Genomic DNA, 12,437 nt, shown 5'->3' on the forward strand with positions numbered 1-12,437 from the left:
TGATTAAATAAATTGATTCATATATGAATATGTAAATTAATGAGATTAATTATTTCTAACAATTGCGACCCCATCGTCATGCATTAAACACTCCAGGTACTTTTGAAAAGTTTTTAAATGTTTTATTTTCGAAATCGTTTTAAGTTTTCCGACGTAGAGTTGTACACGAACTGTCGATCAAACGCCGCGATTCCAAAGCATGTTGTAGTCCGATAATCATCGGGTGTTTGTTGGAGTCTCAGTAGATACTTGGTATCTTTAGAGCCCCCACTTTGACCGAGGCTTGTACAGGGCGAAAGTCAAAGTAGAGCCCCCAGGTTAATCGAAAAATACAACTTGGAGACCAAAGTGACGTCAAGGCGGCTCGAAAAGATTTGGACAAAGGACCTGCTGTCAGGAAGGGCGACGCCATGGCGACTCGAGGGTACGAGCCAAGGACCTGTCGTCAGGAACAGTTTAGAGTCTGTCGACTATCCGTGCCGGTCGTTTAAAGTCCGTTAGACTACGTACAAAGGCTCGCCAGCCATAAGAAGGAGTCATACCTGAGGCACCTTCGGATATGTCCTTGCGTGTTTGCGGACAAAGGCTCGCCGGCTGTGGTGCGTACATGAGGAGGGCTTGCCAGCCGCAGCGCGTAGTAAGGCTCGCCAACCATGGGGCGTATATGAGGAGGGCTCGCCAGCCGCGATGCGTTGTAAGGCTCGCCAGCCATGGGGCGTATATGAGGAGGGCTCGCCATCTGCGATGCGTTGTAAGGCTCGCCAGCCATGGGGCGTATATGAGGAGGGCTCGCCAGCCGCGATGCGTTGTAAGGCTCGCCAGCAATGGGGCGTATATGAAGAGGGCTTGCCAACCACGATGCATTGTAAGGCTCGCCAACTAGGGGGCGTATATGAGGAGGGTTCGCCAGCCACGGTGCATTGTAAGGCTCGCCAGCCACGGGGCGCATTTGAGGAGCGCTCGCCAGCCGCAGTGCGTTGTAAGGCTCGCCAGCCATGGGGCCTATATAAGGACGGCTCGCCAGCCGCGATGCGTTGTAAAGCTCCCCAGCCATGGGGCGTATATGAGGAGGGCTCGCCAGCCGCGGTGCGTTGTAAGTCTCGCCAGCCATGGGGCGTATATGAGGAGGGCTCGCCAGCCGCGATGCGTTGTAAGGCTCACCAGCCATGGGGCGGTCGGTTGATCGACCGTGAGAATAGCCGCGTTAGATGGGCTTGTTTTGGAAATGGCGGACTCTTGATGCCGCAGTGGAAATAGTGAATTTGAATTTCACTATTATTGTTTTTGAAATAAGCGGGTCCCACGAGGAAGCCCCCTGTTGACATTTGAAGGAATAGTGAATTTTGAATCTTCACTACTCGTTTTTGAAGGGGCGGTTTTAATCGCCGTTTGTTTGAATTTTGAAGAAAATAGCGAATTTTGAATTTTCGCTATTACGTTTGGAGTGACGGTTTGAATTTTCCCTATTTCTCTTTAAAACACGCGAGATTGGTTTGCATACCATTCTCACCTCATCTTCTTCATCCTCTCGACAAAACAAACAAAACCGCCAGTGTTGGTCTTCTAGATTGCTCTCATTCGTGCCATTTTCAACATGCCATCTCAAGGTATGTATTTCCTCTTGAATCCATTTGAACTTGTTGGTCTTTTTGATAGATTGAATTAGGGCGAAATGTTTACCCTTGAAAATCAATTTGGGCGTTTTTGATTGAGCCCATTTCGAGTGAAATTGTTGATTGCATTAGGTTAGAAACCTGTTTAGGAGTATAGGGGTGCTTTTAGTTTGCATTTTGGTCCCCATTTGCGTCCCCTATGCTCGAAAAACGTGAGTGAGGCGAAGAAACCGTCTCATTTCATGATGCCAAGTTTATTTGCTTGGGTAATGGGCCCGACTAGGTTGCATTGTAGTTGGGAAAGACCGTATTTGCCATTGTGGACCTTTGTTGAGTATTGTGGGTAAAATTGGAATTTTTGCCTTTTGCGACGGTCTTATGTCTGACAAAATAAGCGTCCGTTTAGGGCTTGAATTGAGTCAGTTTGCCTTGAAATGGACCTTATTGGTAGTTTAGGTCACTTTGAGGCGTGATAAAATCACGTTGCCTTGTTGTGGTCGTATTTTGAAATTTTGACCGGTTTACGCTTAAATTGGCGTAAGAATTGCCTTTTTTGAGTTGTATAAAAATACCCCGTTGCATCGGGAACGTATTTTGGTTTGTTGGCGGACGTTGTACGGGTCTTGGGTTGCCGTTTTTGTGTTGTGGTTGTTTTGACTCGTCTTTTGCTTGAAATGAAGGGCGGGTCGTTTTTTTGTGCGTTTTTTGTAAATTGTTTTTGTTTGGTTGGATTTGGGCGGGATTGCCCTTGTTCTGCTTTGCAGGTTCTTTTTTGGGTTTGTCCATTTTACGCTGTCGTAATGCCGAAATTTCGGCTGACGTTCTTTGTTTGTAGGAGAGTGTTCGGGACCTACTGGGTCCCTTGCCACGACTTTAGAGGACCTGTTTGGGACAGGGTCAGGTAGTACTCCTGCCAGTACGCCTGACGTGACAGTGGAGGACGCTTCCGAGGAGGAGGGGCCCTCCGAGGAGGCTGTTAGGGCTGAGAGAGCCTTGGAGGTTCGTGAGGGGCCCGTTGTTGGGGCAGCTTGTACTTAGGGAGCCGTTGGGGCTCGGGAGGAGCCTGTTGTTGAGGCTGCTCACGTTGAGAGAGCTCAGATAGGGTCTGAGGCTGGTACCTCTGGGAGGAGGGTTACTAGCAGGAGGCGAGCTCCTCGACCGACCAGACAGACGTTACATAACGTCACTAGGGTCATCGAGATGCCTCCCATCCGTCACGTTGAGTCCCGTGGTCAGAAGAGACGGAGGGTGGAGACGGTTGAGGACGACGCTCACGTCGCGGGTTGGGAGGCCAGACGGGTTACAGCCCCGCGAGGGTTGAACCTGCGGGCGGCGCTTGCTTGGGCCGAGGGTTTCGACGGTAGCCAGTTGTTGCTTCGACTGGACATGCACGTCTCCTACCGTGCACACGAGGGCTTGGTAAGTCGTGTCACCTAGTTGAACTTCCGTCACTTTTTCGGAGTATCATACCTAGGTAGGTGTTCTGACGTTTATTTTTGATTTCAGGAGATCGGCACCATGAGGACTTTCTCGGGCTTCACTACCTTCTCGGGCTTTTACGACGTTCTCCGAGCCGGTACGAGGGCGTTGATAGAGAGGTCGGCCTTTGGGCCGTTGGTGGCCGCTTGGCGGGACATTCACAGGTCTTCGATTAGGTCGAACCTGTGTCTGATTCGTGCCATGTTGGATCGGTACTGGGATACGACGTCGTCGTTCCACATGGAGTTCGAGGAGGTCGGCGTGACCTTTGAGGATTTTGCCATAATATCCAGCCTCCCTTGTGGCGAGACGCCTGTTGAGTTCACCGAGACACCGGAGAGGGTGTCTTCTCCTGCGGTTACTCGTCTGATCGGTACTGTTTTGCCTGAGCCTTCTGACGTTACTCCGTACCTGATCGGGAGCTCGTACGTGAGAGACCACTTCAGAGGCAGAGCGGTGGGTTATGCTCCGGTGCCGTTGGAGAGTTCGGAGGCTGAGGCTAGAGCTGACGCGTAGGAGGCGCGGTTGTGGTTGTGGTACTTCTTGGGTGCCACGTACTTTGGTGACAAGGGTGAGCGCTTGTCGACCAAGGTACTTCCTCTCCTCGCTGACCTTGACACTTTGGGTCAGTTTGACTGTGTCACGTCGGCTTTGGCGAGTTTTACCCGGTATATGCATGCAACGGTGCGTCCGGAGGCAGTGGGGGATGGTAGTGTTCCTGCTTTGGTTGGTTCCGGCCTCATATTGGAGGTACGAGCGTTTTTTTTTGTAGTTTTGAGTTTGATTTTGATATTGATTTTGGCAATTCTTTGGAAAGATTGGCTAATTTGTGTTTTTTTTGTAGTCTGGGGACTACCGGTGGCGTCCCTTCGACCTACCCTGCTGTGAGGGCCTGGATGATGGCTCGGAAGAAGTCGACCAAGTCGACTTACAAGGACTGCAGGCGTCGTGTGAACGCCCTTCGAGTTGCTGACGTAAGTTGTTGTCCCTTACTCCTCTTCTTTATAGAAATAGATAGAGATAGGATGAATAGGTACTTAGGAAGTCCCCAGTCGGTTGAGTAGCTTTGTCTTGAATCCAGTTTGTCGGGTGGCCTTGGGAGCACTATACAGAGGTGCCAGCCGCTGTCAGGGAGCGTCTGCGGCCTCGCAGCTCCCAGCGTTTGTACCTGGAGACGGCGATCGAGCCGGTTTGGTACCTGGGCGAGCGTTTAGCTCGTCAGTGCTTTACTGAGACTTTCGTGGTACCGGTCGACCCGCCTAGAGTGTTGTTCCAGGAGTCGACTCCCGACGAGGTTGAGGAGCACCTTCACGGTCAGGGAGGTGAGGAGCTGTTGCTGCGGGAGGTCGACTACGACACCTTCCGGTTGTCGAGGCTTGCCTGGTACCCGATCGAGGTATGTTTTCCTCTGTTCTTTCGTTTCCACTGCCTCTTTGATATGAGGGTTTTTTACCTTTGATGTGGACCCAAATTGCAGGGAGTCGACATGCTGATGAGGACTCAGCCCCCAGTTTTCCCGGCGGAGACCACCTTTCAGGGGCCGGGTGGCGAGGAGCTACAGCTGCACTTGCCAGAGCCTGCGGTTGCTGAGGTGACCGACGTTGGCATGGATGGGAGGTTGGTCGTTCTGAGGGTGAGTTCTTGACCTGAACATTTTTCCTCATTTACGTTTTGCCTTGCATTGTACTGAAAGACCTTCTTGGCTGTAGGTGACGACCATTAGTCTCCAGGCTTTATGGCGGATGGCTAACCGCTGGAGGGCGCTTGCTGGTGACCTGGCTGCGAGGGAGGCTCGGCTTTCTCAGGTACTTTTTGTGTGTTGTTTTTGTGTATTTTGTGTTGTATTTCACGTTTTTAGATCTTGATGACCTGTATTGTGTTTTTTAGGGTACTGCGGATCTAGCGGAGCTTGCTCGGGTCCGTGCTGAGTTGGATATAGCCAGGTCGACGATCGAGGCCCAGGGATGAGGATCACCCGTCGAGACCAGGAGCTGAAGTGCCACAAGGACGCGTTGCGGAGCCGAGATGCGGAGATTGCCTCTCTCAGGGCTTAGTTGGCTGCGGCGGAGGAGCTTCGCGTGACGATGGAGTACGAGAAATTGGAGAGTTCTCCGGAGAGGGAGCCTGAGCAGATGGTGGTGTCTGCCTTGGCTGCGACTCCTCGTGAGACCCAGACTGGTCCGACGGGAGGTGCTGGGTAGTTGTAGCTTGTCCGTGTCTTGGACTCTTCCTTGTACACATTTATATTTTGCGTGAGGCGGTTTGTATATATGTGTTTTTGGATTGTGGTTCATTTTGTGATTTTTGGCTTTTTTGTGTTGTGTTTCGGAGGAGCGCTGTCGGCTATCAATTCCCCTTTTGCTTTGCATCAGTTCCTGCATCGTTAGTGTAGAAAACAGGCAACAAGTAGTACCTATGCGTAAACGTAAACACGTAAAAGGCACTCGATTAAAGACAAAATTTAACCGCGATGACACGAACTTAAAAATTGAAAATAGAAATTTGAAATGATTTTTTTGAAAATTTGCGACAAATCGTCGCGTTTGGATTCCAAAAGGAATTGATTTGAACATTTTTGAGAAACTAGCTCTTGTCTTTAATTAAATTGCATCGAAATTATTGAAATTGATTTGTGACTCGGAAAAAATTCAAACTCAAACCGTCATGGATGAATTTTAGAAAAGATTTTTACGAGTGTATTTGATTTGATTTTTTTTGTGAGATCAAGACTCGAATTTGTGAGTGCTTGAAATTTTGAGGAAAACTGACGTCGTGTTATCAATTTTCAATTTTTTTTTTGCTGGGAAATTGCGAAAAAGCGAAAAAATTTTGGAATTTTGTTTAACATGGAAACGATCCGTCGCGGATCGGGGCGACTAGCCCTTCCCCCTTTTAAAAAAGAAAGAAAAATCCGTATGTTTAAAGCTGCGTCAAGGAAACCGTGTCAGATTTCGTAAAACGCGAAAACAAGGAAATGTGAGTGTGAGGAAACACAAAATGTCCTGGACCATCCCGAAGAGGCGCGAGTATTCCGGCGGGAGATTTGAGGTGTCAGGAGAAAACACAACTTGAAAGGGACAATTCAAGGTGGGCATCCTGAGAACAGGCCCAAAGAGGCGTGAGCTGCTTGGCGATAGGAAGTAGCTCTCCCTTTTTTCTGAAAAAACGCGCTGATTGTTTTGTATAAATAGTGATGTTTGTGCTTCATTGTTTCATCATCCGAAACACAAAACATCTTTACAAAACTTCTTCTTCTTCTTCCACAAAAATATTTCATGGATGCCTTTGAGAATGCGTTGCGACAATGGTGCCGGGATTTGTCACCTCCCGAAAAGTATCAACTCATTTGCATGGGAGTTGGTCAATTGTTGGTGCTCCGTCAAGTCAAGGTGCAATCCTCATTCCTTGAAGCATGCTCTCGGTTTTGGGATTTGAAACATCATGTTTTCGTTTTCCCGAAAGGCGAAATTTATCCTCTTGCCGAAGAACTTGGAGCCATTGGTGGGTGGCCGGGTTGTGTCTCGGTGCTTCCTCCGACTCGGTTGTGCTACAAGGGGAAATTCCGTTCAATGTTGGGTTTGTCGACAAGTCAAGTCAACTTCCTTCTTGCTCCACATGGTGTGGATATGTTGGCTCTTATCACCATCTTCTCGAACCGATTGGATGCCAATGTTTCGGAGGTGGCTAGGAGAAGGGCTCTTGCCTTTTTCCTTGTCCATGTATACCTCTTTGTTGATGCTTTGAAGAAGGAGGGGCCAAAATGATATGGTAGCATGGCCCTTGTACATGTGGTTGAGCAAATGGAGCATGGTAGAGATCCATCATGGTTGGTGCTTGGCGAGATCATCCAAGCTTTGGACAAGGAAAGCTCTTGTGGAGAAGGTCCCTCGTTTGGATCTCCATGGATCCTCGAAGTGTGGCTATTGGGGAGGCTAAGGTATGTAGATCCTCCGGTTGATTCTTCTTCTTATTCTTTCCGTCACCTTACCATGAGGAAGAAATTGTACTCGAATAGCTTTGTTTCCACCGAGGCTTATTGGGCCACAAGATTGGCGGAGGAGGGTGGTCCTTACATCCGTTGGGTTGTGCCATGGCGGCCCTTGAGTTCCTTCACGGGGTTGCCCGCTTTGGGTGCTAGTCCTCGTTCTTTGATGGTGGTGGGTTTGAAGGTCGCTTCCTTCATTTATCCAAAAAGGCTCATGAGGCAAATGGGGCGTTAACAAAAGGTGCCCGCTCAAGATACTCTCGTCCAAGAGAATGTTTTCCGGAACTCTAAGCTTGTGGAGGTCTTCGAAAGATGGTGGGCCACTCGGCTGCTTTGGGAGGTACCAAACCCCGTTGCCACGACATGAGTGACTCTCGCTTATGTCAAGTGGTCAAGAGCTTCGTTCTTGGAGGAGATGTCCAAATTCCGTAAGGACGAGGTTGTCGATTTGAAGTATCGAGAGGTTGGCAAGGCCAACCGTGCCTTCTTTGAGGATTATGTTGATGGGGTTAGCCCGGATGTGATGAGACCACCAAAGAGGAGAAGCTAGGGTCCCAAAAATGTAGTGGGCCGTGCATGGGCTCGTTTCGGGCCGAACATGGGGTCTTGCACTAGACCGGAGGCCGTTGTCGTTGTAGATCCGTTGAGGATCCGTTCCGAAGACGAAGTCCGTGCTAGGCGGGCCAACAAGAAGAACAAGGGGGAGATATACCCCGAGGGAAAAGGCAAGGGTAGAATGGAGGAGTGAAGATTTCTATTACCCACTTTATTATGTTGTATTAGTGTTGCGAGTTTTTTTTATTATGTTGTACTTGCTATGTTTTGTGTGTTTTGTGCTAGTTTTATTATGTGAGGTGTTTTAGTCGACACCTTAGCCTTGACAAGTTGTAGACCCGTCGAGATTTATTTGTTGTTGAAAATGTAATCCCTCTTATTATTAATTAAATAAGAGGATTACTCGTGTCGAAATTGTGAACGCTTGTTTCTTCCATCCATTTTGTAAAGGTAATTCGATTTGAATCGTCCTAAACACTTGCACTTAGGAAATGGGATTTTTGTGGGAAGGGAGAAAGGCTCATTTTTGTATTTTTGGGGAAAAGGGAATGTTTTTCCCTTTCTTTTTTTGAAAGTTGATGTGGATGATTTTTTTTTATTATGGGGATGGTTGTATCCTTCTCGTGTAAGAAAGGACCGCCTACGTATTCTCCTGAGGAGGTGAAATCAAACAATGCTTGTAGTTCGAAATGTTTTGTAAATTTTGATTGGGTTTTGTGGTTGTATCCCTCATGTATAAGAGGGACTGCCTACGTATCCACCTGAAGAGGTGAAATCAAACCATGCTCGTAGTTCAGGGTTTTTTTTGTTTTAGTTCAAGTGGATGTTGCCTTTGTCAGATCAAAGGACATTCGAAACGGGCAAGGCGCCGCACCTTAGATTCGATAAAACATGCAATTTCAAATCAGAACGCGTTGAGGAAATTGACTTGAAAAGGGTTGAGGTGGTTGTTAGTTTTAAAACTAGAGTTGAGGTTGTTGGTTGCTATGGTTCAAGGGTAGTATTTCTTGAGTTGGTGCAGGTTGGTCGGGTTTGTAAAATCCTCCCCATCTAGGTCACTCAGTCTCACTGCGCCCCCCGAAAGTATTTTCTTAACCAGGTATGGCCCGGCCTAGTTGGGTTTTTAATTTTCCCCTCGGAACGACGGGTAGTGGTGCTCGGACTGACTTGAGGACCAAGTCACCCTCCTTGATGTTCCTGGGTTTAACCTTCTTGTTGAATGCCCGTTGTATACGTCTGGACGTTGTGCAAAGCGTTGAGCTGCCGCTCGTCTAGAAAAGTGAGTTGCGCGTACCTTCGTTGGGTCCATTCCGCCTCGGGGACCTGACTCTCTGGTAGGATGCGTAAGGAAGGGACCTCTAACTCTACCGGTTGAACCGCCTCCATACCGTATGTTAAGTAGAAGGGTGTGGCGCCTGTCGGTGTTCGAATGGAGGTTCGATATCCCCAGAGTGCGAACGGGAGTTTGCTCGGCCAATCGCGGTAGTTGTCTTGCATTTTCTTGATAATGGTTACAAGAGTTTTGTTAGCTGCCTCCACCGCTCCGTTGGTTTGGGGACGGTAGGGGGATGATCGATGTCATTTGATCTTGTATTTGTCCAGCAAGGCCTGGATGATTTCATGGGGTACCCCATATCTGCAGATGATGATGTTTTGGATGAACTTGGCCACTTGTTTGGCGGTCAAGACTGCATATGACTGTGCTTCTACCCACTTGGTGAAATAGTTGATGGCGACGAGGATAAAGCAATGCCCCTTGGTGCCTATCGGGTTAACTTTCCCGATGATGTCGATTCCCCAGGTTGAGATAGGCCAGGGTGATGTCATGGTGTATAAAAGGGATGGTAGTATGTGTTGTATGTTGGCGAAGATTTGGCAATTGTGGCAATGTTTGACGTAGTTACGGCAATCGGCTTCCATGGTGGTCCAGTAGTAACCCAACCGCATGATCTTTCGGGTAAGCATCATCGCGCTCATGTGAGGGCCACATTCTCCGTCGTGGACCTCTCCCAGGACTTTTTTGGCTTTGTGATGGTCAATGCAAAGGAGGAGAATCCCTTGGGGTGTTCTTTTGTATAGTTGATTTTGGTTCATCACGAATTGTGACGCAAGTAAGCAGATGGCTCTTTGTCCTCTTGGGTCAGAGTTAGGAGGGAATTCATTTTTGGTTTTGTAGTTGAGGATGGCTTGGTACCAAGGCTCGGCATGGTTTTCCTCGTCGTTGTTGATGGCACATATGTGAGCTAGCTCGCTCCTTCTCTCGACACATAGGGGCATCGATGTCATGTCGTTAGGTATATTGACGAGCGCGGCAAGTTTTGCTAGGGCATCAGCAAATTGATTTTCCTCTCGTGGCAAGTGGAAGTATTCGACTTGGTCGAAGAACTCGGCCTCTAGATTGATTTTCGCTCGGTAGGGAGCTAAGCTGTCACTTTGGATTTTCCATGATCTGGACACCTAATTGATGATGAGCGAGGAATCGCCGTGGACCCTCAGTCTCTTGATGTTAAGTGTTATGGCTGCTTGTAGGCCGATGAGGCATGCTTCATATTCAGCGGCATTGTTGGTGATGGCGAAGTCTAGTTTGACTAAGATCGGAACATGTTCTCCCTCTGGTGATATTAGAAGGATTCCTACCCCGAAGTCTCTCAGATTAGATGCACCTTCGAAGTATAGGTCCCATGCGTCGGAGTCAGCACAAAGGATGTCTTCGTCAGGAAGTGACCATGTGTCGGTCGTTGGATCCTCGTTGACGGGATTCTCTGCTAGGAAATCGGCGACTTCTCTTCCTTTGATAACCTTGAGGGGTAAAAACTTGAGATCAAACTCGGACAACAACAGTGTCCATCCAGACAGCCTTTCGTTTAGTACGGGTTTATCGAAGATGTATTTGACCGGGTCCATCTTGGAATAGATGTGGACCATATAGCTGAGCATGTAATGCCACAACTTCTTTGTTGACCATACTAGTGCAAGGCATGTCTTTTCCAGTTGGGTGTACCTTGTCTCATACTCAATGAACTTTTTGCTGATGTAGTAGATGGCTCGTTCTTCACCCTCAACTGTTTGTGCTAGCATTGCTCTCATGGCTGTGTCGGTGACAGCCAGGTATAGGGATAAAGGAGTCCCTTGTTGAGGTGGCATGAGGACAGGAGGTTTGGATCGGATTTCCTTTATCTTGTCGAAGGCCTTCTGATAGTCGTCGTCCCAATCGGTGTGATCGGAGGCGCGGAGTTTCTTGAATATTGGTTCACAAATCATGGTGAGCTTGGCAATGAAGCGGCTGATGTATTGAACCTGATCGAGAAATCCCCGAATCTCCTTCTCGTTCTTAGGCCGAGGCATTGGTTGGAGGGCTTTGATTTTGGTTGGATCAATTTCAATGCCTCTTTTGCTGACGACATGTCCCACGAGTTTTCCGGAGGTGACCCCGAATGCACACTTCTGAGGATTTAGTCTCTTGTTATATTTCTGTAGAAGAGCGGAAAATTTTCGGAGGGCGCTGATGTGGCCGTCCCGTTCTTTTGATTTGACAATCATATCATCGACATATACCTCTACCTCCTTGTGCATCATATCATGTAGGAGAGTGGTAGCGGTTCTTTGATAGGTAGCTCCGGCGTTGATGAGACCGAAAGGCATGACCGTGTAGCAATATGTACCCCACTGTGTAGTGAATGCAGTCTTGTGCATGTCCTCCTTAGCCATTTTGATCTGGTTGTACCCGGAATACCCGTCCATGAATGATAGGAGAGCATGCTCGGCGGTGTTGTCCACCAGAATATCAACATGTGGCAAAGGGAAGTTATCTTTTGGACTTGCCTTGTTCAGATCCCTGAAGTCGACGCAAACCCGGATTCTCCCGTCTTTCTTTGGTACAGGAACAATGTTGGCCACCCAGTCAGAATACTCAGACACTTTGATGAAACCAGCCTTGAACTGTTTATCCACTTCTTCCTTGATTTTTAGGGCCCATTAAGGACGCATCCGGCGCAGTTTTTGCTTCACGGGTTTAGCTCCGGGCTTAATGGGTATCCTCTGCTCTGCAATTTCCCTGTCAATCCCAGGCATATCTCTGTAGGACCAGGCGAATACGTCCTTGTATTCGTGGAGGAGGTCAATGAACCGTTGTCTTTCTAAGGGGTCGAGGGTTGTCCCTATCCTAAGTTCTTGAGGTGTGTTGTCGGTTCCTACGTTAATAGGTTCGGTCTCCTCAATGATGGGGGTTCTGGTTTCCCGTTTGTTAAGTCCTTTGGCTAGGTGAGGTGGGTAGTCACTCAAGTCAAATTCGTCATAATCATTCAGAATTGCATTGCAGTTAAATTGAGACGAGTCATAAGCAAACTTAGTGTTCATTAAGTTGACACGAGCGAAAAGCTCGGAGAGGACAGACATCTCATGGTCAGTCAGAGGCGACACATCAGAGGAGGTGGCCCCTGGAACAGGCTCCAGGTTGTCACCTTCCATGGGAGTGGGGGTGACCCTAGTAGACTTAGCCTCTGAATCAGCCACAAGCTTGTGATAAAACAATGGAAATGGGACCTTGACGGGGTCAGCAGGAGTGTTAGGAGCTATGACAGACTCTGACTCTGGCTCCGACTCAGACTCAGATTCTTCTTCACTTCCCCCTTTGAACATTGAGCCTTTTCTAGTTGTGATCTTGAGAATGCGGCCTTGGCGATCGGTCCATTTGACGGTTTTCCTCCAGCCTTGTGTAGCTTTCTCCGGGTCAGTGTCGGAGATCAAGGCGGTGGGGTCAAATTGGTTGTCCCTTAGAGCAATATTGATGATGTCCTCATTGTCGA

Source organism: Silene latifolia, chromosome 3 (genome assembly GCF_048544455.1).
Source record: "Silene latifolia isolate original U9 population chromosome 3, ASM4854445v1, whole genome shotgun sequence".
NCBI lineage: Eukaryota > Viridiplantae > Streptophyta > Magnoliopsida > Caryophyllales > Caryophyllaceae > Silene > Silene latifolia.